Source organism: Bubalus bubalis, chromosome 2 (genome assembly GCF_019923935.1).
Source record: "Bubalus bubalis isolate 160015118507 breed Murrah chromosome 2, NDDB_SH_1, whole genome shotgun sequence".
Classification (NCBI taxonomy): domain Eukaryota; kingdom Metazoa; phylum Chordata; class Mammalia; order Artiodactyla; family Bovidae; genus Bubalus; species Bubalus bubalis.
In genome coordinates this window covers 14400276-14424269 of record NC_059158.1, presented here as the reverse complement: position 1 = coordinate 14424269, position 23994 = coordinate 14400276, and the positions used below count along the sequence as shown (strand labels likewise).

Here is a 23994-nt window from a genome sequence, read left to right as displayed (position 1 = left end):
TTGCAGTTCAATAGGGGTGGGGGTGGGGGAAGGGGTCTACAAAAGAAAGTGTAAATGGTAAGGAAACTTCTAGGGTTATTACTATTTAAGATGATGGCTCTGTTCCTAGTTTAGGTGAATTATAATGTTTTCTATAATTTTTAAAAATGTCTTTTATTTTACTTCTTTTTTTCTGTTTGCTCATCAGTTCATTTTGGTCTGCCATTTGTGTTTTAAATCTTTGCTGTTTCTTTTAATTTAGGATGCCATCCCATGAAAAACAGTTTTTAAAAAATTCTGTGCCCTGGACACAGTATTGCTGATTTTTATTTATTTATCCATCTTTATCATGCCTGAGGGAAAACAAGGATTTAAAATGCATTGTTGTCTGCATCTGTGAGTAGATAAATTTAGTATTTATTTGCTGTAGTGCCAGAGTGTACTTTCTCACTCTTAATTTTGCCACCAGCAATTATTTGGCCACAATCTTAAGCAGATTGTCTATACTCTGAATGTCTCTGCAGAGTCTCACTAGCTACTTAGTCATGGTAAGATGGGTAAGAGTAGAACAGACTATGGAAATGGACATGGGATAATGAAGGTTAATTCTTACCAGAGAGTAAATCTGGTGTCAAGTTTTAGCTTTTTAGAAAATGACTATATTAAAAATTTCCTAAGTTCATCTGTCCATCAAAAATCTAGTTAGTGCAGATCAGAATAACAGATTAAAGGGAAACATGATTTCTGAGTGGCAGGAAATTTTGTTCTAGATGGAGCTGATGTCTCATCCGTACGTGACTGACAGGTTCATAATGGCACAGTACGTTTACTCTCCCACTCCTCTTGCGTGTAGATTAAAAAAAAAAAATCATTTACAACAAAGGTAGTCACATTTCCAATAACGCACTGTTAACTCATCATGTAATGGGAAGTCCTTTCAAAGAATACTCGAGCAATATATTACATATTCATTTTCTCTTGGTGATGCCTCTGACTCCCCAAATTATTAGGTATTAACTAAAAGAGGGAAGTTACAAAAATGAGATTATGCTTTTCTGAGCATGGGCAACTCAATGCTTTGGTGAGTAGAACCTACTAATAAAAATCAGCCTTTTAAATGTCACCTGGAAAAATAAATAAATAAATAAATGTCACCTGGTATTTATAGGCCCCACAGCTGGGCATCGTCGGATCTATGAAGGTCGTGTCAGGAGACTGTCCCTGAAGGGGAAGTTCAAAGGTAGGATGATGAAGGTCCACACACCTCCTGGGGTTGGCAGTGCTGGAAATCAGAACAACATAGCATGCTTAACACAGGACAGAGCTCAGAACTGAGAGACAGAAAGGTTTTTCTTTTTTTGCCCCTAATTATGGAAACAACTTCAGTTACCTAGTTTGTCTTCCTTTTATAAAATGGAGAAATTTTGAGCTAAGAGAGACTTTAGCAACTCCCAACTCCCGATAACCTCATTATATTCACAAAGAATCTAATATCCAGATGTGTTAATCGAGCTACTCAGTGGCCAGATAGCTAGGATCAGAATTCCATTCTCAGATTCTTAATCTAATACTCTTGAAAATGTAATTGAAAGGAATGGGCTTGGAGTCTAGGTTTGAGTCTCAGGAGTAACTACTTGGGCTAAATGACCTTTTCGGGTAACAAAGTCCTTAAACTCAGTTTCCCATCTGTAAAATGGGCTTAAAAACACCTGCTCTATTTATCTCTTAAGGATATTATGTGTTTCTAGGCAAAAATACAAAAAAGAGTACTGTATTATTTATTATTGCTGTGTAACAAGTTACCCCAAACTGCACATCTTAAACAACATCTATTATCCCATAGGTTCCTTGGATCCAGAATCTGAGCCCAGCTTAGCTGGATGCCTCTGGCCTCAGCATCTCTTATAAGCTTGTTGTCAGTCCATCAAACAGAGCTCTGGTCTCATTTGAAGGCTTGACTTGGGAGCTGTGGGGTGAGGTCTTTTTCTGAGCTCGCTCATGTGATTGTTTTTAGGATTTAGTTCCTTGCAGTCTGTTCACCAGGGGCCTCTCTCAGTTGCATGTGGACCTCTCTTTACAGCTGCTCACAGTGTGGCAGCTGGCTTCATCAGAGCAAGGGAGCGAGAGAGCAAGTGAGCAGGAGCAGGATGCAAGCAGGTCTTTCTGTGACCTGATCTTGGAAGTAACATCCCATCACTTTTGCCGTCCTCTCTTCATTAGAAGCAAGCCACCAGGTCCAGCCCACACTCAAGGGGCACAGATCACACAGGCATGATGAGGGCCACTGGGGGCCCAGAGGCTCCTATCACAGAAGGGGCACAGATCACACAGGCATGATGAGGGCCACTGGGGGCCCCAGAGGCTCCTATCACACAAGGGGCACAGATCACACAGGCATGATGAGGGCCACTGGGGGCCCCAGAGGCTCCTATCACACATAGTATTCTCATTTTTATGAGTTGTTACAAGGAAAGGACAAGAGATTCGTTGCATACCTGCTTGAATAAATCAAAAGCTTTTGAAAAAAGAAAGTGGCATCAGTATTTTAATTTGGAATTATTGATTGATTCTGCTTCCAAAGAAGATTTGATGTGGCATCCACATTCACCTATTTTGCATGTGCGTGTCCTCCTGTTTAGAGAACACTCCTTCTCAGCCCTGTTCAGCTGAGAACTGCTAAATAATCTCCTGCAAATGCACTTAAATATGACTTCCTGGATATATTACTGTGGTTCAGATACTATGCGTGTGAGTTGCTCAGTAGAGGCTGATTCTTTGTGACCCCATGGACTATGACCTGCCAGGCTCCTCTGTCCATGGGATTCTCCAGGCAAGAATACTGGAGCAGGTTGCCATTTCCTTCTCTAGGGGATCTTCCTGACCCAGGGATCAAACTCAGGTCTCCTGCATTGGCATGTGGGTTCTTTACCATCTGACCACCAGGGAAGCAACTATACTTTCTAATATGAATTGGTTGTAGGACAATGTCCAACCTGGAATACAGTTGCTTTTTCTAGTTGTCCCATAGTTAGTTGATGTGTTCACTAATTACTAAATGTGTCTTTCCATAGGAACAGGAGGGAATGACTTTGGGTAGGAAGACATAAATAATAAAGGTCAATACTAGTTAGTCCTTTTCTGAAGACTAGATCTTCCGTGATTTGTAAAGAATTATAGAAAACTTTCCAGTTGCCTTTCTAGGAATGGAGAAGCATTTTAAAACGTTTTATCAAATGGGGCAGAGGATTACTTGGACCGCAAATACTGGGAGACTTTAAAATTTCAGATTTCTGGCCCTTGCCTTAGACTTACTGAATCAGAATCTCTAGGTCAATCCCAGAAATGTGTGTCTTTGACAAAGTGATTCTGATGTAAAGTTTGATAGACCTGGGTCTACAGGAACCCTGGAAAACTTATGAGGGACAGCTTCCATACGGGTGTTCTTATTTGTTTTATTTGGCTATGGTTTGTGATTATAACTCTTTTAAGATAGCAGTGATTGTAAAATGCACCATTATATTATGCATTATTAAGAAAGGAAACTCTTCAGATTAAATTTTTAAGGATCCATAAACATCTGTTCCATCTGAGAGATGTTAAAATATGAGAAAACTTCAGAACTGAAGCAACATGACAAAATGCTTTTCTTTTGTGACCTAACTTGGTCTATAAGATAGCAACTCTATAACCCACTCCAGTACTCTTGCCTGGAAAATCCCTTGGACGGAGGAGCCTGGTAGGCTACAGTCCATGGGGGTCGCAAAGAGTCGAACATGACTGAGTGACTAAACTTTGTGCTATATTTCATTTCCTAGAAATCTATTTTTTTAAATTCATGTGCCCATCTATCCAACCATTCATTCATTATTTCACGTATAGCTACCAAAGGCCTACTGTGTGCCAGGCCCTATGCATGGCGGTTGGGATATAGTGGTAATGAGATGCCTCGTGGGGCTTGCACCCTAGGATGTAAGACAGAAACTGAACACGCACACAAATAAATATATAGCTGCTAATTAGGATAAGTGCAATGAAGGAGAAAGAGGAATTGTCACCTAGATGGATAGACAGAGAAGGTCAAAGTAGTTGGTGAATGTCTGAGTATACACCCCTCTGTGGGGCTGATGGGGGTTAATGAGCAATTGTTTCTGAAGAAGCGGAAAGGGATGGCAGATGTGGGGCATTTGCATTCGCTGGGCTCACAACCGAGACTTCTTCAGGAATACACTTGGGCTGTGCATTGTGTGCTTTCCTGCCCGTAGCCCTACACAGACACAAGTACGCACAACAGTTTACTCTCCTTAGCATCCAGTTGACTGACATCTGCGAAGGCCAGCTACTGACGGTTTAAATGTAATTGAGGGTGGCTGAAGAAATGGTCAGAAAGAAACAGTGAGAGGAAGGGAAGAACCTTAACTCCTCTGAAAACACAGCCTTTCAGAACTGGCCACGGTGCTGTGCCTGGTCTCCCCTCTCTCAACATGCTCTGGGCCTGAATTCCCTGTTTACTTCTCGGCTTACTGCCGCGGTTTGTCTTATTCTGAACTTCACTTAACACCCTGAATCATCAATGTCATTCTGAGATGGATTCTTTACAATCCTTAATGTGACAAACTGGATTGATCCCCTGCCCACTTACCTGCCAGCTCACGGCAATTTCTCCTTAAATCTCTTCCTCTCCCTCCCTTCCACATCCTACGATGCGTGCTGAAGGAGAGGCATTGTCCCACAAGCACCCCACAATTGCAGTGTGCTTAGGCAAGATGGTACGGTGTTGAGTCCACCCGCGCCCTCATTTTCCTTTTCATGCTAATTTGACGCGATGGAATCCTACAGCCTTGTCAGCACCCTGCTTGTACTTCAATCTTTATTTTGTGAGAATTTTTTAATCAATCTAGGTGTCATCTGGCAGCCTAAAACAAATGATATTGTAAAAATGTTTATTGCCAAGCAGCAATTTGAATACCACCTCCCCTCCCCACCTCCCCAAATCCCTCACATAGAAGGAAAGCAGATCAGTTGTCTCTGGGAGATTTAAAATGAAAGGTACTTTTCATCTTAAAAATGGAATTCAGGATGCTGTTTAACTAAGTGCACGGTGCATTCAGTATTCACAGGGTAAAACATAAAAGAAATAGCATGGATTTTTAAAAAGATATTATTTTTCTGCTGCATGCTGCTTCTATCAAACCACCTGAGAGGTGATTTGAGAAGGGCATTTTAGAATAAAGACATTGTTCTGACAGCAAATACAAATGAAATAAAATTGGCCTAAGGCTTTGATGCCGGAACCCACATGGAGAGCTGGGACACAGCAGCACACTGGCTGAATGCACTGGAGAAACAGAACCTGCATAATTTGTGGTAGTGTGTGAAGCAAAGATGAAAGAGGAAAATTTAAAAAATAAAACAAAATACATGCATGCAGATTAAAACAGACTTTTCCGGTTGCATTCATTCCTTGATTGTAAGAAGTTATCCATAAATTCCATAAATATAACAAGGATACAGAAGTTCGGCTATAATCTCTTTGTTCCTAGTGTCACGGGAAGATACGTGAGTGTTCCTCTAATTTTTGAGAACGTCAAGAGAAGAGAGAGTACAATCTTTTTTGGGGGTGGGGGTATGAATGAGATTCTGGCTTCTGGCTCAAGCATGTGACATACCTAGAAACAAACCTGAAGCATCTTGGCTTACACTTTAAGTGATTTTAGTCACCTGTGAGCTTTGCCCTCAGAGTGAGGAAAGTACTTAAAATGGCATTTAGCAGTCAGTTAGGTATAAACTCGGAGAAGACAATGGCACCCCACTCCAGTACTCTTGCCTGGAAAATCCCATGGACGGAGGAGCCTGGTAGGCTGCAGTCCATGGGGTCACTAAGAGTCGGACACGACTGAGCGACTTCACTTTCACTTTTCACTTTCATGCATTGGAGAAGGAAATGGCAACCCACTCCAGTGTTCTTGCCTGGAGAACCCCAGGGACGGGGGAACCTGGTGGGCTGCCGTCTATGGGGTTGCACGGAGTCGGACACGACTGAAGCGACTTAGCAGCAGCAGTAGCAGTAGGTATAAACTGAAGCTTCCCTGGTTTCTCACCTGTAACGTAGGAGACGCGACTTTGATCCCTGGGTCAGGAAAATCCCCTGGAGGAGGGCATGGCAACCTACTCCAGTTTTCTTGCTGGGAAAAATTCATGGACAGAGGAACCTGGTGGGCTAGAGTCCATGAGGGTCTCAGAGTTGGACTCAACTGAAGTGAATGAGAACGCACTCTCATAGGCATAAATTAAGTAACAAAGGAACCAAACGAACAAGAACACAGGAGCAAAGCTATCTCAGACTTCCCAAGTGAACCTACATCCATGAATTGTTTCTGATGCACAGATGTGCAAGAAGCTTAAGAAAGAGGAATCTACTCACTTAACAGACTTGAAGGCAGTCTCCTACCCAATCTTTTTTTTTAGACCAATCACAGAGTATCACAGAAAAGGTCTGTGGGAAAGATTCTGTATGGCCTTACTGTTTTACTAGTGAAGGATGTATTTTCCATCCAGAGGTGGTATTGCCAGATGAGGCATGTAGAAAGAAAACAAGGGTGCCTATAGACTGCTAGCTGTTTTGCTCTCGTTTGAAAAGCTAAAACAACACTGCCTGATTTTAGAAAAGACACTTCTTGAAGTCTTTTGCTGCTCATTAAATCTCTAAACAAAACAAACCAAGGCAATGCAAAAGCTCAAATTAAAAGCACATTTTAATCTCATTCCTTAAATAATTAAATTTGTAATTATTTTTCTTCTTAATAAATGACTTAACCCGCAAGGGAGGTCACTTCAGGTGTGTCTAGCATTGGTAATAATGTGGAAATAATACAGCATTCAAAGACTAGCTCTAGTACTTATAATGTTGGGCAAGATACTTAAATTTTTTGAGTGTCAGGGGTTCTTCATACATAAAAAAGGGATGAATATCTATTTTCAGGGTTACCATAAAGATTAAATATGTCCAACTGCTTAGCATAGTGCTTGACACATATGGGTTACAATAATTTCCCTTCTAAGGATTAATATTTAGAAAATTTCATTTATCATAGAAGATCTAAAGTAGGAAAAGTAAAAAATTTCAGCTTTCTAAGTCCTTTAAACCCATATTTTCCCTCAATTGTGAAAGTAACACATATTCTTATAAAGAATTAAAATGCAAAATATTAAAAAAAGATTATTGTCATAATCTTACCACTCAATATTTGTCTGTTAACAATTTACTGCATTTATGATAGTCTTTTAAAGGTATTTTTACATTAGATATTATATATACATATGATTAAAGTGGGAGAGCATTTTTCCTAAAATGAGCCAAATGAGAGTAAAATATTTACAATACTATATTCTATTTTTCTTTCTCAGAATATAGTGCCATTAGCATTCCTTATATTAGGAAAAAAACTTTTGGCATATGTAATTTTTACTGGTTGTGTATTTCATTTATGTACACGTGTATCACAAACATGATATTTTCAATGTTTTGTTATAGAAATTCACATTGAGATAAATATATTTATATTTTTAAAAACTTAAATAATTTCCAGATATTTTCCACAAGGGAATTTCAGGATAAGTAAATATGATCATTTTTAGGAGTTTTGGAACATTGACAAACTAATTTCTTATAAATTGGATCAATTTATATACCATCAGGAATGTGAGAATCTCAATTTCCCCTTAACTTTATTGAATAGTAGTATTCAAAAATTTTTGCCAAAGTGAAGAAAGGTATTTTGCCCTATTAATTAGCATTTCTTTATTATTGTGTTTGAATGCTTTGCTCTTCCGAATTGTCTGTTCACACCCTGTGCCATTTGACTATTGGGACCCCCAGATTTTCCCATCCATTTAAGTGTACTTTCTCTATAGAGAAGTTGAACACTTGGTCACACTTGCTGCTGATAATTCTCTACCTTATCTCTTACCTTGTTTTATACGTATGGAATTTGCTTTAAGTTTTTAAAGTTGCATTTATTCTTTTCTCATGAATGTCTCTTTTCTCTTACGGTTAACCCTCTAAGAGAAGGTCTTGGGGTTATTATTTGATTTTCTTTTAAAAATTGTGCTAACCCAAGGGTTTCTATGCTGTACCAAAAAGTCCATTCTTTCTCCCTTCTCTCTCCTTTTTTTTTTTTTTTTTTTTGATGCCAGTTAAAGGAACTAAAGGGCAGAGAATGGGAGAAAAGATCACAAAGAGGAACTTCAAACATGGTAGAACAGATTTGTAAGTTTTTTGTTCTAAATCCAAATGCAAATAAAATTCCATTGTGTGGTTTCAAGGGTTGGAGAGAATAGGATGAGCTGCTGACAACAAAACGGAAGGTTAAAACCTGCAGGCTTGACAGATGAGGAGCTGTTCGAGACAAGAGACAGTATAGAAAGTGGTAGAATCTACCCAGACTTAGCTACTTGAAAACACATTTCCTGTTTGCATTTGTCTGAGCCTGCCTGTGGCATATCGAACTGAATCTGGCCCCAGGAATCTGCGAACAGCTAAAGGGAGATGAGTAATTTCCCCATGGGAAAGCATCTCCAAGAATGGGATTCTTCCTCAGCTCACAGGAACACAGAATGAAAAGTCTTTCTCAGATTATGGTCCCAATTAAGATATCTCAACAGATTTTGTAGCAAATTCCGTAAACCCCAACAAACATAGTTGGCTACATGTACACATTTCAATAAGCAAGACATTTTTCTGTTTGAAAGTTTCTCTATTTTCAAGTTTTCTTTTCAAACATTAGTTCTAGTGAAAGAGAAATAAAACCAGAAACCCTATACTTTTCAGTTTTACCAAATGATAATCAAATGCAGTCATGGATTTGGCATGCAAATGAGCAAAGGAAATTACACAGACATCATACCTGGCTGCCAGGTGCTTACAGTACAAGGGACCAAATGGACATCAGCGCTTCTGAGTTGTTTAAAACACTGAAAGAGGAAAATGGCGCTCGGTATTGAAGTGAGAAAGGAAAATAATAAAAATCCAAAGCACATTTTTCTAAATGAGCTGATGTACACTGTATTTTATGATTCAAATACACAGGTGGGATGATAATTTGTCAGCTTGTCCTAAATTGATTGTCTTCATGATTTTGACTTTTGACCTCATCCTTTGGTGGTGGTCATGAGGGGTTGTGGATTTCCTGCATCCTTTTGAAATCTGATTTTAGAATGGAACAGTGCATTTAATGAAGCTCTGCCAACCTTTGGTAACCAAGGTTTCTATAAATTGCCTCTGAAAAGAAACTACAACTATTACTAGTCTCTAAAGATTAAGATCCACAAGACATAAAGTCTAAACAGAACAGTTTCACATTCTGAACTTTTTCCTTCATGCTTTCAACTCTGTGTCAAATGTGAAATATCAGCAGTGTACAAAGAGACTAGGGGGTGAAAAATGCCTTTGCTTTCAGGAAAGCTTGCTGTTTTTCCTTTTTATTCCTGTCCATTTGGGAGCAGATATTAGCCCTTCTTGTTCTGCAGCTTTTATTTGAGGGGGAAAATACAAATAGAAGCCAAGAGTATATTTTAAAAATTGAAGAGCATCAAGACATCACAGCCTGAGTTGGCCATAAAGATTTACAATTACATTTCCATCACAAAGACCCTGGCCCATCATCTTTGGCCATGACCATTTATGTTTTGATTTCTATTTCTTTGGCGGGACAACACCCCAATTAGACAGATGAGCGTTCAGTTCGGATTTTGGAGCCCATCCTTGCTGGCCTAGGTTACTCCAGGGCTCCAATGGTTATTCTCCCCCAGTTGTGCCTTGATGGTTATAATCCTGCTATCCACCAATTCTTAGCATATAGGAAAACTGTGAGGGTTAATATACTAGTGGTGATTTGACCTTGATTATGCCTGAATCCTTTTACTGCCTGAGCCACCAGGGAAACCTGTTTCCCTGAATTCTCTAGGTTCTTGCCTCTGAGCCTTTTTCACTCCATGCTGTGTAAATTGAGTGGCGGTGACCTGGGGACGAAGAGGAAAAGGTAGCGAATTCATTTTTCTCTCCTGAAGACTGGTAACTGGGTCAGACTGTCTATTGTAACCTCCTGGTAGCAAACTGTGTTCTCTTAAAAAATATCACACCAAGTCATCGCTGGAGAATTATTATTATAAAAGCTGAGTTGTTACAGCAGATTCTAACTTCCATGGAAAAAGAACCGTTTTCATTCAGAACTCATATATTACTAACACAATGTACAGCTCACCCTTTCACAATTATATATGATGTGATAGGTAAGTTCACCGTTCATCTTCAGGAAAGGAGATATAAAAGGAGAAACCTCCCGATTTCTGCTCGCAAAGAGTGATACCCACTGTCACAGGGCTTTTTTCCCCTGCATTTCACACCATTCCAAGAAGAGGGAAAAAGCGAGTCTGTGGACACATTTTCCTTTCATTAGGATAAGAGCCGCATTTCATTACTTTAAAAATCCTCGTTCATTTAAGCAATACTAAATGCTTCCTGGTCTGGATATATAAAATTATTGGATGGCCACTTCTGGCCATCCATCTGAGACCCTGGTGGGCCACAGTCGATTTTTGAGAACTGCTCTGCCACTTAATGTGACAAACATCCAGCCTTGCAGTTTAAGAGATCTTTGAGAAAGGCCATCCCCACATGAAATGAATTTAACAGCAGCAATTTGTCATTTTGCCCTTCCTTTGCTGGGGGAAAAAAAAATGCTGGTGATTTCTTTTGACTTAAACTGGGCATTCAAAAAGCTGTTTTTATTAATGAATCATATTAAGCCACTAGAGAAAGGCTCCCTGACTCTGTTTAAATAACAGGCTATGATTCCTCTCCCCTCAAGCTCCCCCCCACCCCCATTTGGCTCCGCTGCTATTAATTGAGGAGTTTCTTTGTTTCTTTCCTAATGAAGCTAACAGAACACATCTGTCAGGTGCTCGTATTCTTTGCCTGTCTATAGTATGTAATAGACCAGCTGGAGGCTATAATGCTACACAATACCCCTGGCCGTTACAGCAACTATTTATTCCTGGGCTTTTCCTCCGAAAGGGATTTGAAAAAAAAAAGTCTGAAATTTGGGCCTAATTGCTATTTACCCAGCGATAGACACCTGTTCTAGCTGAGACATTGGCTCATGAATCCTACACCTGAGACCTTCGGGAGAGTAGAGGGGGAAATTTCAAGCAGCTGCCAGTCCATTTAGATATAGAGAGCTTTAACTTACAGGGTTTGTGTGTTTATACGTATAGGCATATATTTAAAAATACTGTATGTTTAGTATGCACACCCATAACCAGAGGGTATATATTAAAAGCCATGTACCATTATTTCACGGTCAATTGCTTATCTGAAGGCTATACACATACTGGCATACAGCTATGACTGGGACTGCTTTAAAAATAGTGCACTGAAGCTGAATTCAATATCAATAACAGACATGTGTCCTTCAGAAGTCCACTTCAGGCCTTGGGGAAAAATAGCTTCTTAGGATGAATCAGAGGAAAAAGTTTAATCAAACATAACTCTTCTTGGAGAGATTCAACTTTGTCTTAGCCATTCCCTTTGCCAAATAGCTATGACTTCTTTCTTTTGACATATTGCAATTGCTTTCGTTTTCTGTCTTGATCAGAGGAGCACAATGTCCTGTTTCTTTTTTGAAATCAATAGATATTTATCCTACTTTTCATGGTTGGCCTTCATAATGCCCGCTAAAGCTAAAAGAGTCCTCGACCATAATGACAACATTTATTTTCTTGGGGAAAAAAAAATACAAAACCTAAAAAGCCTAAAGGAGACTCCATGTAATGTGTAATAATGTCACCTAACGTTTAGTTAGTAGTTTATCTTTTTCAGGATTATTTTTAAAAGTATTAGAGCATAAAAAGAACTGCCTTGCACTTGTAAAAGAGTGAAAATGAGAGGAACAGTATCTGTATATATACATATATATGTGTGTGTTTACCCTGACTTCACACACTCTAATCCCACTGCCCTATTTGGGCTTGAGATGTTTATGTGAAGAGAGGAGATAAGAGGGACGTAGCACAAGCTCATTGGCAACAGAACAGAAATAAAACGTTACTGCTCTGCTATTTTATCTGGCCTCTAATCAGAGAACATTCCTGCTGCAGAGGGCTCGCGGGGTGGGGGAGGTGGGAGGATTAGGTGGGGAAGGAGGAGAAAGGAGAAGCAGGGATTTTTTTTTTTTTTTTTCCTTTTCTTGTCTTTGGTATTTGGTATGACTTCTGAGCTTTTTGCTGCGGACTCTCATTGGTATTTCTAAAATAGCCTCCCCCTTACGTACTGTTTTGAGAAATTTGACCTTTCTGAACAAATCAAATAATGCTGCCAAATGACACCTAATTTGTTACCAAACTAGAAAATTATTTATTATTTCTCCCAAAGGGTATATGAGCTATATTAGATGAGAATTCATGAAATGAAATTAAAAAGGTGAAAGTAGATTTAAATAAAATGTAGAAAGACAAGTCATAAATGAAATAAAAATTATCTGAGAGATATTGTTCATGTGTGCGCGCACACACACACACACACACACACACACAAAATCATGCTGGCTAAGAAACTCCCCTTGGTCTCATCTGCAGCCAGAGAAGACCGAAAAGTCAGAGCCTTCGGAGGTGGCTGGCAATGACGGGAGAGATGGACAGTACTCACATACAAATGAGTGCTTCGCCTCAGGGCTCACACGGTTGGATAGTGAGCTGATGCTGAGACAGAAATTCATTTCCCAAGAGAAAGGAGAGAAGTGCACGGGGAACTCAGGGTCACACCAGAACAGGTGATAATGAAATTAGAGTTAATGAAGGCTGGAAGAAACCAAGGCCAGATGGGTTGGTGAGACTGTCATCGGAGATGCAGGTTAAAACCAGACATGGTATCTCAGGACGAGAGACAAATGTTGAAGGCACACATCAGAAAAGTTCCGGGAAATATAAGAATCCTCCTCTCAACTCTGAGGCGGGCCATCCCTGTGTCTCCACGTGACAGCATTTTGAAAGTGGATGATGCTAGGAGGCAGATGGTGTGACTAAGGGGAAGATAGATAATGTTTCTGAGCCTCAGTTTCCTCTCGGGTAAGTGGGGATAATAATACTTACCGTCTTTTCACTGGGAAGATTGAACAAGATAGTGTTTGTAGAATGGCTAACACAGGTGCACGTGGTTGGTGTCAATTATATGATAACATAATTATAATCCTTTATAAGTGATTAGGTCATTCTCACAAAAAAAATGCCAGTAAGGGCTTCCCTGGTGGCTCAGTAGTAAAGAATCTGCCAGCAATGCAGGAGACACGAGACGCGGGTTCAATCCCTGGGTCAGGAAGATCCCCTGGAGAAAGAAATGACAACCCACTCCAGTATTTCTGCCTAGGAAACCCCACAGACAGAGAAGCCTGCTGGGCTACAGTCCATGGGGTCACAAAAGAGTTGGACACGACTTAGTGACTACACAACAAGAGCAATCACAGTTAGCCTGTCCATGTGGTCGTCCACTTTCGGGAATCTTAATAGTGAACATGCCATGTCAGAAAAGAGATATGAATCCTAAATGTATCTTGCTGTTCTTAGTAGGTTTTCATATCTCAGTATATTATGAAAGATAAGGATCTTGTCAGAAGGAATTGAGAAACTAAATGATGCAGAGAAAATACACGGGAATTTGTTAAAATAGAGTGTTTATGTCATGTCAGGGATCACTGCTGGTCCTATATATTTTGAGCTTTATGGCAATATAGGTTAAAATTTTAGGAAGCCTTTCTTTCCCAGCACTCTGTTCATAACTCCACCTTATTAATTGTTGTGTGAGGCATTTTGTGAGGCATTTAATGAACACATCCTTCTTTCTCTGGGCTGGGACTGATTTGCCTTAAAGTACATTCTCCTGGGGGTCTCCCAGGTGGCACTAGTGGTAAAGAACCCGCCTGCCAATGTAGGAGATGTAAGAGATGTGGGTTCGATCCCTGGGTTGGGAAGCTCCCCTGGAGAAGGGCATGGCAACCCACTCCAGTATTCTTGTGTAGAGAATCCCATGGACAGAGGAGCCTGGTGGCCATCATCCATAGCGTTGCAAAGAGTTGGACGTGACTGACGCAACTTGGCACACGTGTGCACATTCTCCTGGACCTCTACAAGCAGGGAGTAGGGTTGCATGCGGCACTACCTCTTGTGGTGGTACACAGTCTTCTGGATGCTCTTCTTATCTTCGGCTCTCCCCACGTGGAATCCTACTAGACGCACCATCACCATACTCCCTCGGGGGCTAGGGTTCTGGCACATGGTCTGGGCTCTGCCCATCAGACTTCCACATGTCAGTGCACATGAAGACATCACTGGCATCACTGAAGATGAACCTCTCGGCAAGCGTGGTGGCAAAGGTGTTCTGTTTCTTGGTGTCAGTGCTAGCAAAGTTTCTGGTACCCAGCTCTGAATGCCACAGTGCCAAGTGGTATTTACCAGGTGTTTCCATAGCGAAGAACCTGTGTGGCTGCACAGCTCTCTGGTCAGATCTCTGACCCTTCGGAAGATCCTGGGAGTTATCTAACACCCTTTAATAAAAGCCTTTTCTTTTCCCATTACCCAGAATGGATTTTGTGTGTTTGTTTGCTATTAAGAATCTTAACCATTGCACAGGTGTTACATGCTTCCTAATGCAATTAAGAGTAATGGAACAGTTTTTTAAGTAGTATCGCAGAGGCAGTACTTATCTCCCAAGCATCCATTTGTCCTTTTCTTGGCAAAACAGCTCTTGCTCTTGCCTTGCAATATTGAGCGAGATAATTCAAGGAGTTGCTTGCTGCCTTATTTCAGCCACAAGAAGGGAGGCAGATCCAGGGTGAATATGATACAATGGAAAATGCAGCAAACAGGAAAAAAGAGATCATGTCCTTGACAATATCCTCGGGCTACCAGATCAACTCAACTCTGAAGTCCACCTAGATATGGACTTACTTGACATGGAAAGTCTCTTAACTTACTGAACTCTCTCTCTTTTTTTTAAAGCAGCAATGTGTAGGACAAGGGAAGCCTGGAATGCTGTAGTCCATGGCGTTGCAAAGAGTCAGACACAACTTAGCCACTGAACACAACAATGATGCTACTGACATGACTCACCAGTATTTTATAAACTATGAGGAAAGCAAAAAGGCTTCCAGTTAAACTGACACCATGTTTTTGTTATTTAGAATTTTTGTTTTGTACTTCTTGCAGCAGCTCTTTTATACATATTTAGACGTTCGTCTTTGTCATTTATGTCTTCAGTGCTTAGATACTTGTAAAGGAAAATGTCAGGGAAATAAATTTGTCAAGTATTCTAACACTCTTTCACATTCTCTGTTTGGCCCTTCAGATCTGTTTTCTTTTTCCTGCCTGGCTCTGTGTCGTGTGTGGCTGACCCCTGTGGACTGGATCTTCCAAGCTTAGTGCCAACTGGATGCTGATTGGTTCAGCCAATGAAAGGCACCATCTGGAGCCCCAGAGGACACGAGGAAAGGGAGGCTGGGGCATTTCTTCCAGCTGTGCCAGTGTCTCTGTTAGTAGCTGTGACCCTCCAGGACTATATCTTCTCCAGTTCTCACTGAGTTTCCTATTAAGGTTTCCTTCCCTTATTTCCTCTAGGGCTTCCTTTGTGGCTCAACTGGTAAAGAATCCTCCTGCAGTGCAGGAGACCCGGGTTTGATTCCTGGGTCAGGAAGATCTGCTGGAGAAGGGATAGGCTACGCACTCCAGTATTCCTGGGCTTTCCTTGTGGCTCAGCTGGTAAAGAATCCACCTGCAATGCGGGAGACATGGGTTCAATCCCATTACCCTGGAGAAGGGAATGGCTACCCACTCCAGTATTCTGGCCTGGAGAATTTCATAGACTATATAGTCCATGGGGTCACGAAGAGTTGGACACGACTGAACAGCTTTCACTTTCCCTTATTTCCTCAGTCTTAGGAGTAATAATGGCTTCTTGGTGGGACCACATTTTTTTAAGTAGTCCTTTCATCAAAGTCTTTTTTATTTGACTCACCGATAGGGAAATCTGATTCCTGACAGTTCTCTGAATGGCACAGAATCCGGTCTATTCCAAATCTTTTTCTTTTGTGCTTTCTCCCATTACTTTCATTCCCTGTACCATTAAGAATGTTGATGATGCAGCATTTATCGGAGGAGTGGTCATTCTTTACTACAGTAATATCATCAAGATTTAACTTGAAGAGGCAGTCACATTCCTCTTAAGTACCTAATTCTGCTGCCCATGTGCCTGTGTGCTCAGTCGTGACTGGCTCCTTGGGACCCCATGGGCAATAGCTCGCCAGGCTCCTCTGTCTATGGGGATTCTCCAGGCAAGAATACTGGAGTGGGTTGTTATGCGCGCCTCCAGGGGATCTTCCTGACCCAGGGATCGAACCCACATCTCTTAAAAGTCTCCTGCATTGGCAGGCAAGTTCTTTATCACTAGCACCAAAGCCAGGCAAAAACTTCTAATCATTAGAAAGAAGACATTTACATGCTCTACATAAAGGCTGTTGTTTTAGTTGCTCAGTCGTGTCTGACTCTTTTGCAAACCCACGGACTGTAGCCTGTCAGGCTTCTCTGTCCATGGGATTTTCCAGGCAAGAAGACTGGAGTGGGTTGCCGTGCTCTTCTCCAGGGCATCTTCCTGACAGGAGTGGAACCTGTACCTCCTGCAGTGCAGGCAGATTCTTTACTGCTGAACCACCAGGGAAGCACATGTTGTTGCCTACGTGCGTGCTCAGTCGTGTCTGACTCTGTGCAACCCTGTCGACTGTAGCCCCCCAGGCTCCTCTGTGCAGGGGATTCTCCTGGCAAAAATGTGCCAGTGGGCACATCCTCCAGGGGATCTTCCCAACCCAGGGACTGAACCTGCGTCTCCTGCATTGGCAGGCAGGTTCTTTACCACGAGTGCCACTGGGTGCCCATACAGCTGCCTTTGCAATAGCAGATTTCTCTTAAGCTCTCGTGCACATCTGTGCCATCTCTCCCATGTCTGTAGCTCTCCTACTCAGGTTCAGGCCTGGCAAGTGTTCTCAAAATAGCCCTGCCTCCAGCCTGTCTATCCTCCTGCTTGTCTGTACACCAGTCACCACTACTCCTCTGGCCAGTGCTACTCAGAGTGTTGTCCAGACATCATTCCTGGTCTGCTGACAGTTAGTAGTCTGGATGAGAGAAGCACAGATACTGAAGCAAGTGTTTAGAACCCGACGAAGGGCGAACTGGTAGACCCTGTCCCCACTTTCAGCAAATCTTACAGCCGAGAAGCAGACATAAACTGTAATGGGGAAGAAGGAGGTGCTTTGGAGCATGCAATAGGGTCTCTGTCTCCGCTTTGGAAGCACAGGGCAAGCTTGTGGAGGAGGGCCATGTCAAGCTTGGGTCCGAAGAGATGGTTCCTGTCGGTTGTGGGTGGAGGGCAACGTGTGTTTTCCTGGTAGAGAGGTTCAGTGGGTTCCAGGCTGGAGTGTGAGGCTGAGGAGATAGGTTGGAGTGGCGAGACGGGGCCCATCATGCCCTGTCATGGACAGCTTTATGTGAGTAGTTAGCAATGGGAACACTCTGAAGGGTACTATAGAGGGCAGTGACAAGTACGGACCACTCATTCCCAAAACTCGCTTATCAGATGTGTAGTTCAGAGAAGTGAGGAATCTGGATTTATGAACTGGGATACTGAGACTGAGGTATGTGCACTGCCATGTGTAAAACAGATTGCTAGTGGGAAGCTGCTCTGTAGCACAGCGAGCTCAACCCAGTGCTCTGTGATGACCTAGATGGGGCGGGATGGGGCGATGGGGAAAGGATGTTCAAGAGGAAGGGGGTAGATGTATACATATAGCTGATTCACTTCGTTGTTACAGCAGGAAGTAACACAACATTGTAAAGCAACTGTACCTCTAATAGGAATCAAAACCAAAGAGAAACTTTGGTAAGACTTGAAAATTAGGTTTAGTCACTATTAGAAATCCATATCAAAGAGGGTTTCAAGCAACAAACTCTAAATTATGGCTATATTAATAGAAAATAGAGTATAGTAATATAACAAAGTTTAGGGAACCAGTTAAAAGAGGTAAAGACTTCAGCCACATTTACTGAGTCTATGAGTCACTGCATTAATCATGCAGTCATAACATCGGTGGGCATAATGAGACATGTTTTGGTTTTCTTGTTTAAACTTGCAAACACAACAAGGTGGGATTTTCGGTGTGTTGATTTGTTTAGTTTTGATTAGCCAGATTTTTTTTTTTTTTTAATGAATTTATCTATTTGATGGCAGCAGGTTTTAGCTGTGACACAGGATCTTCAGTTGTCATTAAGGCATGTGGGATATTTAGTTGTGACAAGTGGGATCCAGTTCACCAACTAGGGATCGAACCCAGGCTCCCTCCATTGGGGAGTGCAGAGTCTTAGCCACTGGACCACCAGGGAAGTTCCCCAGATAGTTTTTTTAACTCATTAAAATAGTTTCTTGACCTTAATTGCTTTAAAAATTTTAAGCCTTTTCTCTATTGTGGATCCATTAATTTGTAGGTGGGCAAACTACAAAAGAAAAGAGGTGGACTTCTAGATTTTGCCGTTTTTCTACCAAGTCTCATATGTCAGATGCTATGCGAGCTCTCCTTTGGAGCCCTGCATTAGTTTTCTCAGGCTGCTATAACAAAGTATCAAAGCCTAAAGGCGTGAAACAATCCAAACATATGATGTTCTGGAGGTCAGAGGTCCCAAGTGGGTTGGTAGGGCTACTTTGCTTCTGAAGGTTCTAGGGGAGAAGCCAGTACCTTGCCTTTTCCAGCTGCTAGATACTGCCTGCATTCCTTGGCTCCCATCTGCATAGCTCAGTACTCCAACCCTGGCCTCTGTGTTCACATCTTTTTCTGCCTTTCACCCTCTTGCATTCCCTTTATAAAGATCTTCATGATTACATCGGGGCTGCCCAGATAATCCACAATTATCTTCCATCTCAAAGTCCTTAACTTAATCACACTGCCAGGCCCCTTTTGCCCAGTAAGATGAACATATTTACAGGTTCTTGGGAATAGGGCATGTGCATCTTTTGTGGGGCTTTCTCTGGTGGCTCAGTGGTACAGAATCTGCCTGCCAACGCAGGAGACACAGGTTCATTCCCTGGTCCGGGAAGAGCTCCTGGAGAAGGAAATGGCAACCCACTCTAGTATTCTGTCCTGGGAAATCCTATGGGCAGAGGAGCCTGCTGGGTTACAGTCTACGGGGTGCTAAAGAGTCGGACACGACTGAGTGACTAAACAACAGTCTTTGGTGGGGCAGAACACTATTCAACTGAATAAACTAGAAATTTATTATTTTTGTTATTTAATGTTTGGAAATAAAGCAAAAAGTTAGGAGACATGTTCTTTTAATGATAAAACTGAGGCTTTAAAAAACAGGTTCACCCCAACATTACTTAATTATCTAAGGTGTATATCTATGTTTGACTTTGCTGTTATTGTTAATGAAAGGTTCAGACACTGGGCAGCACATGATAGCTTGTAAAGCTATTCAGGGAGAGATGCAAGTTAACTGTTGCTCAGTAGAAAGGATAATTCCAAAGGTTTTGATTTTATAACTCCATGGGTGACTTCCCTGGTGGTCCAGGGGCTAAGACTCTGCACTCCCAGTGCAGGGGGCTGAGGTCTGATCCCTGGTCAGGGAACTAGATCCCACCTGCCCCAATTCGGAGTTCAAATGCTGCAACTAAAGACTCCACGTGCAGCAACAAAAGCAACTAAAACCTGGCGCAAGTGAGTAACTATTTATAACTCTACAGAACATTAGCCAGTTTTTTCCCTCTCTTTCAGCAAACTTAAACTTTTTTCCTAGTAATATATCTGTTCTTCTTATTTTCATTTTGATCAGTTTTACCATTTTAATGGTTAAACTCAATTAGCTGGATACATTTTTAACACCCATCCATTTTGCATGTGTATGAGGGCCATGGTTTTAACTTTCTGACAATTATACTTTGACAGTGAATTTGTCTGCTAAACTACATTAGGTGGCCCAGTAGGAAACAGTATATTAGAAGATATTCACTAGTCCCTCCAACTCTAAGAGTCTCTAATGATCTCTCCCTCTGATCTGTACTCCCAGACCAATAGTACTGTCTCAGGGAAATAGAGTATAGACTGAATTTTCTTTCTACATGTTGAAGTTTCAGTTTTATTCTGCAGAAAACACGATTAATTTTCTATATGTCACCATTTTTCTGACTGATCTATGGAGTTGTTGGCAATTGTGATGAATAGCTGATCTGGCACGCTATAACATTTACATAATAATAACTTACTTAATGGAGCTTGACAATCAGCACAACTGAAAGGTGGGTAAGAAAGAGAATCTAGCAGGCTGGGAACTAGGGAGTTGGCACGTCTGGCTTGAATTCGAGGAGCAAAGTGATGCTGATGTGACTGTTAATAGGTAACGAAACCAGCTTGCAGTGTGAGAGGTGCAAGGTAGTCTACCATCATAAACTGTTGGGGAACAAAGATTAAATACTCTTGGTTTAGAAATAAAGAGGGGAATTCACTACTGCTGACCTTCTTTTGAGAAGTAATTGGAGATGAAATGTAAATTGTCATATAGAAACGGTTTAAAAGATGTATGTTACCTGTTCCCACAGTTTAAAGTGTGGCATTTTTAAAATAGTAAGAACTTAGATATGTCAATAACTGCAGAAAGACATAAAAGGGTATTGTATTAGAATTCTGTGGACAAACTTGCACCCCATCAGCCACTCAGACAAACATAGCACATTCCTAAAGCAAAGGAATGTAGCAATACAATATTAAGACGGCGCAGAGTCTACGGTGGTTCCGTGTTACTGCTCTCTGATATTATTTACCAGAGAATATAAGAGTTGGACTGTGAAGAAAGCTGAGCGCTGAAGAATTGATGCTTTTGAACTGTGGTGTTGGAGAAGACTCTTGAGAGTCCCTTGGACTGCAAGGAGATCCAACCAGTCCATTCTGAAGGAGATCAGCCCTGGGATTTCTTTGGAAGGAATGATGCTGAAGCTGAAACTCCAGTACTTTGGCCACCTCATGCAAAGAGTTGACTCATTGGAAAAGACTCTGATGCTGGGAGGGATTGGGGGCAAGAGGAGAAGGGGACGACAGAGGATGAGATGGCTGGATGGCATCACTGACTCGATGGACGTGAGTCTGAGTGAACTCCGGGAGTTGGTGATGGACAGGGGGGCCTGGCGTGCTGGGATTCATGGGGTCGCAAAGAGTCGGACACGACTGAGCGACTGAACTGAACTGAACTGATTCTTAAGAAAGGGCTTCCTAAGTGGCTCAGTGGGTAAAGAACCTGTCTGCAATCTGGGAGACGCTGAAGATACAGGTTCGATTCCTGGGTCAGGAAGATCCCCTGGAGGAGGGCATGGCAACTCACTCCAGTATTCTTGCCTGGAGAATCCCAGGGACAGAGGAGCCTGGCAGGCTACAGTCCATAGGTCACAAAGAGTCAGACGCAACTGAGCACAGCACATTCTTTAGAAGGAAAAAACAAACAAACAAACTGACACTCAGTAAACACTACAACGCTGTAAGGATTGTACCCTCTCTGTATAATATTTTTCTTTCTGTTTAATTTGGTAAGAAACATGAAGAAAGGCAAGTAATGCCTCAGTGATGAGGCAGGGTAAATGATGAGAGGAGATATTAGAGAAATTGGATTAAATAACACTGACTGGTATCCCCTTGCCTGCAAATTGTACTTTGATTTTTCTTACCTCTGTTTTCATTAGACTTCTCAGTCACTGTCAAATTTGCACTTGTACTTTTGATTTACATGGCATATGTTTATTTTCGTATATTTCAATCCAATCTGTATTGTTTATTTCTTACTAAAAGACAAATCCTTTTCTAGTAATGCCTATATAAGCAGCTGTCCCTGTGTGTCACTCTGCCGTGAAGAAAGAGTTATATGCGCTGGGTGGGGGTGAGGACGTATGAGAGGGTCCTAACCAGACAGATCACCCCACACAGCTTTCTTTGGTAGGAAAAATCACTATTGCCTCCCTGTTACCTTAAGGCAAGAGTCTAAGAAAGGGAATGTTCTAGAAGTGGGCAGAATGTTCAAGGGACTACAGTGGTGGATTTTTTTAATGTCAGAGAAAGCAAAGTCTAGTAAAAACGTTCAAGATAGTCCCTTGAGATGATGGTATTAGAAAATGATTTCTGGTAGAGCGAGGCAGAATTTAAATTAGGCTGCTGCAGATACCTATAGATAGCATCAAACAACTTCCATTTGGCTGCCTAGGTAGCAAATGACGGTCCCTGGATGTGATCAAAGCCCCCCTCCGTTCTCGGGGGTTCCCCCGTGAATTGAACCCATCGTAGCTCATTTAGATGCCGCACAGCGTTTGGCAGGGCACAGGAGTTGCTTTTCCTCCCAGTGCTTAACCTCTTTTCCCCAGATACAAATGTCAATATTGGATTTAGTCTGGTTGAATGAATGTGTCAGAGGGGAGATTAGTGACTGGCAGCCACAAAAGGGTTTTTCAATTGGCAAAAGTAAATTTCTCACAAATGAATCAAAACAGTTTGAGGTGGCATAGAAGCAAGGGGAAAAAAAAGCCTTGCCAAGTTGAGTCAGGATGCCTCATTAAATGGATCTGAAAACTTCAGCTTGGGCATTTTATCGAAGCTCCTGGACTCACACAGCAGGGAGCAAGGGATGAGGGAAAGAGGACACACACTTTAATATCTTCAACAGGGCATTTCTGTGAAAAGTCTCAGTGTGTTTTTATAGCATAAAACCATCCACGTGAACCATTAACTTCAGATGACTGCAGTACCGAGCTCATTATAACAATCTTAGACCACTGAATGTGATCAACTAAAATGATGTAAGTTTTAATTTTCACCTGTGATTCCATTCGTGTCTTTGGAAATTGGTTGTACTGCTTGCTTTATTGTTTGCCTTGGACGCTTTTTTTTTTTTTTTTAACAGTCTTACATCTCTAATTTGACTGGTTGAGAATCCATGCTGGTGGTTCCCACTACAGAATCACCTTTCTTAACTAATTCCCACTTCTGGCATAATTACTCAAGTCTTTGTGTCTGTGCTCACGTTAAAGCTCCTAGTCGTTTTCAATATTATGGGCATGTTTACCTCAGGAAACCTGTGTTCTAGTGGCAACCCACTCCAGTGTTCTTGCCTGGAGAATCCCAGGGACGGGGGAGCCTGGTGGGCTGCCGTCTATGGGGTTGCACAGAGTCGGACACGACTGAAGTGACTTAGAAGAAGAAGAAGGGTGGAAGGAAAAAGAATAGATAGGCTTTGGGATGTAGTTATTGGGTAAATAATAAAAAGCAGTTCTGAATTATCCTTTTTAGGTTTAGTGAAACATGTTAACAGTTATAAACTTAGACATCTCAAGAAAGGAACTTGAAGGTTATGGGAGAAGGGCAGCAAGTATCAACTTACCTTCTGGTCCACTCTGTAGACTCTCTGAGAGCTGATAACAGAATGTTTAGAATGTTTCCAAATCCTCAGGAAACAGCATTTTCATTACTACCCACTTCAGTTAAATCTTCTAAATTTGAAGCTTTTTCCCCTAACGACTGAAGAAAGCAATCAGTCAATTTGCTAGTCTAGAGTCAGAGACTGAGCGCGCGCGTGCACACACACACACACACACACACACACACACACAGAGTTGGAGCATATGGCTGGCCCTTGCTGACTCCCTGACTTTTTCTATATCAAAAAATAAACAACATCCAAAAAGTCTCTATTTTATAAGATGAATTATAAGGCTTTATTTTTCTAATAATAAAGAATAATCAGGCTACATGAGTGAGAGTGAGATTTGTACCAAAAAGAGTGTGATTATGCATACCAAAACCGATGTCTTGATCACACAAGGTTCATTCTCCTACCTGGAGCAGATTCAGAGGTTTGACAGTGGAAGACTGGTATGGTGGCTGCATATTTAACTGAGAATTT

At 41.6% G+C, this 23994-nt stretch overlaps 1 long non-coding RNA gene across 1 annotated transcript in view; it reads right to left on the bottom strand.

The window, feature by feature from the left end:
* LOC123329156 overlaps positions 1–23630 on the bottom strand; it is a 57639-nt gene extending 34009 nt beyond the window's left edge. Inside the window, exons 1-2 of the long non-coding RNA XR_006544354.2 lie at positions 23473–23630; positions 1135–1261 (exon numbers count right to left, since the gene is read on the bottom strand). This is a non-coding gene — a long non-coding RNA (uncharacterized LOC123329156). The remainder of the gene's footprint in view (positions 1–1134; positions 1262–23472) is intronic.
* Between the last annotated feature and the right edge of the window lie 364 nt (positions 23631–23994).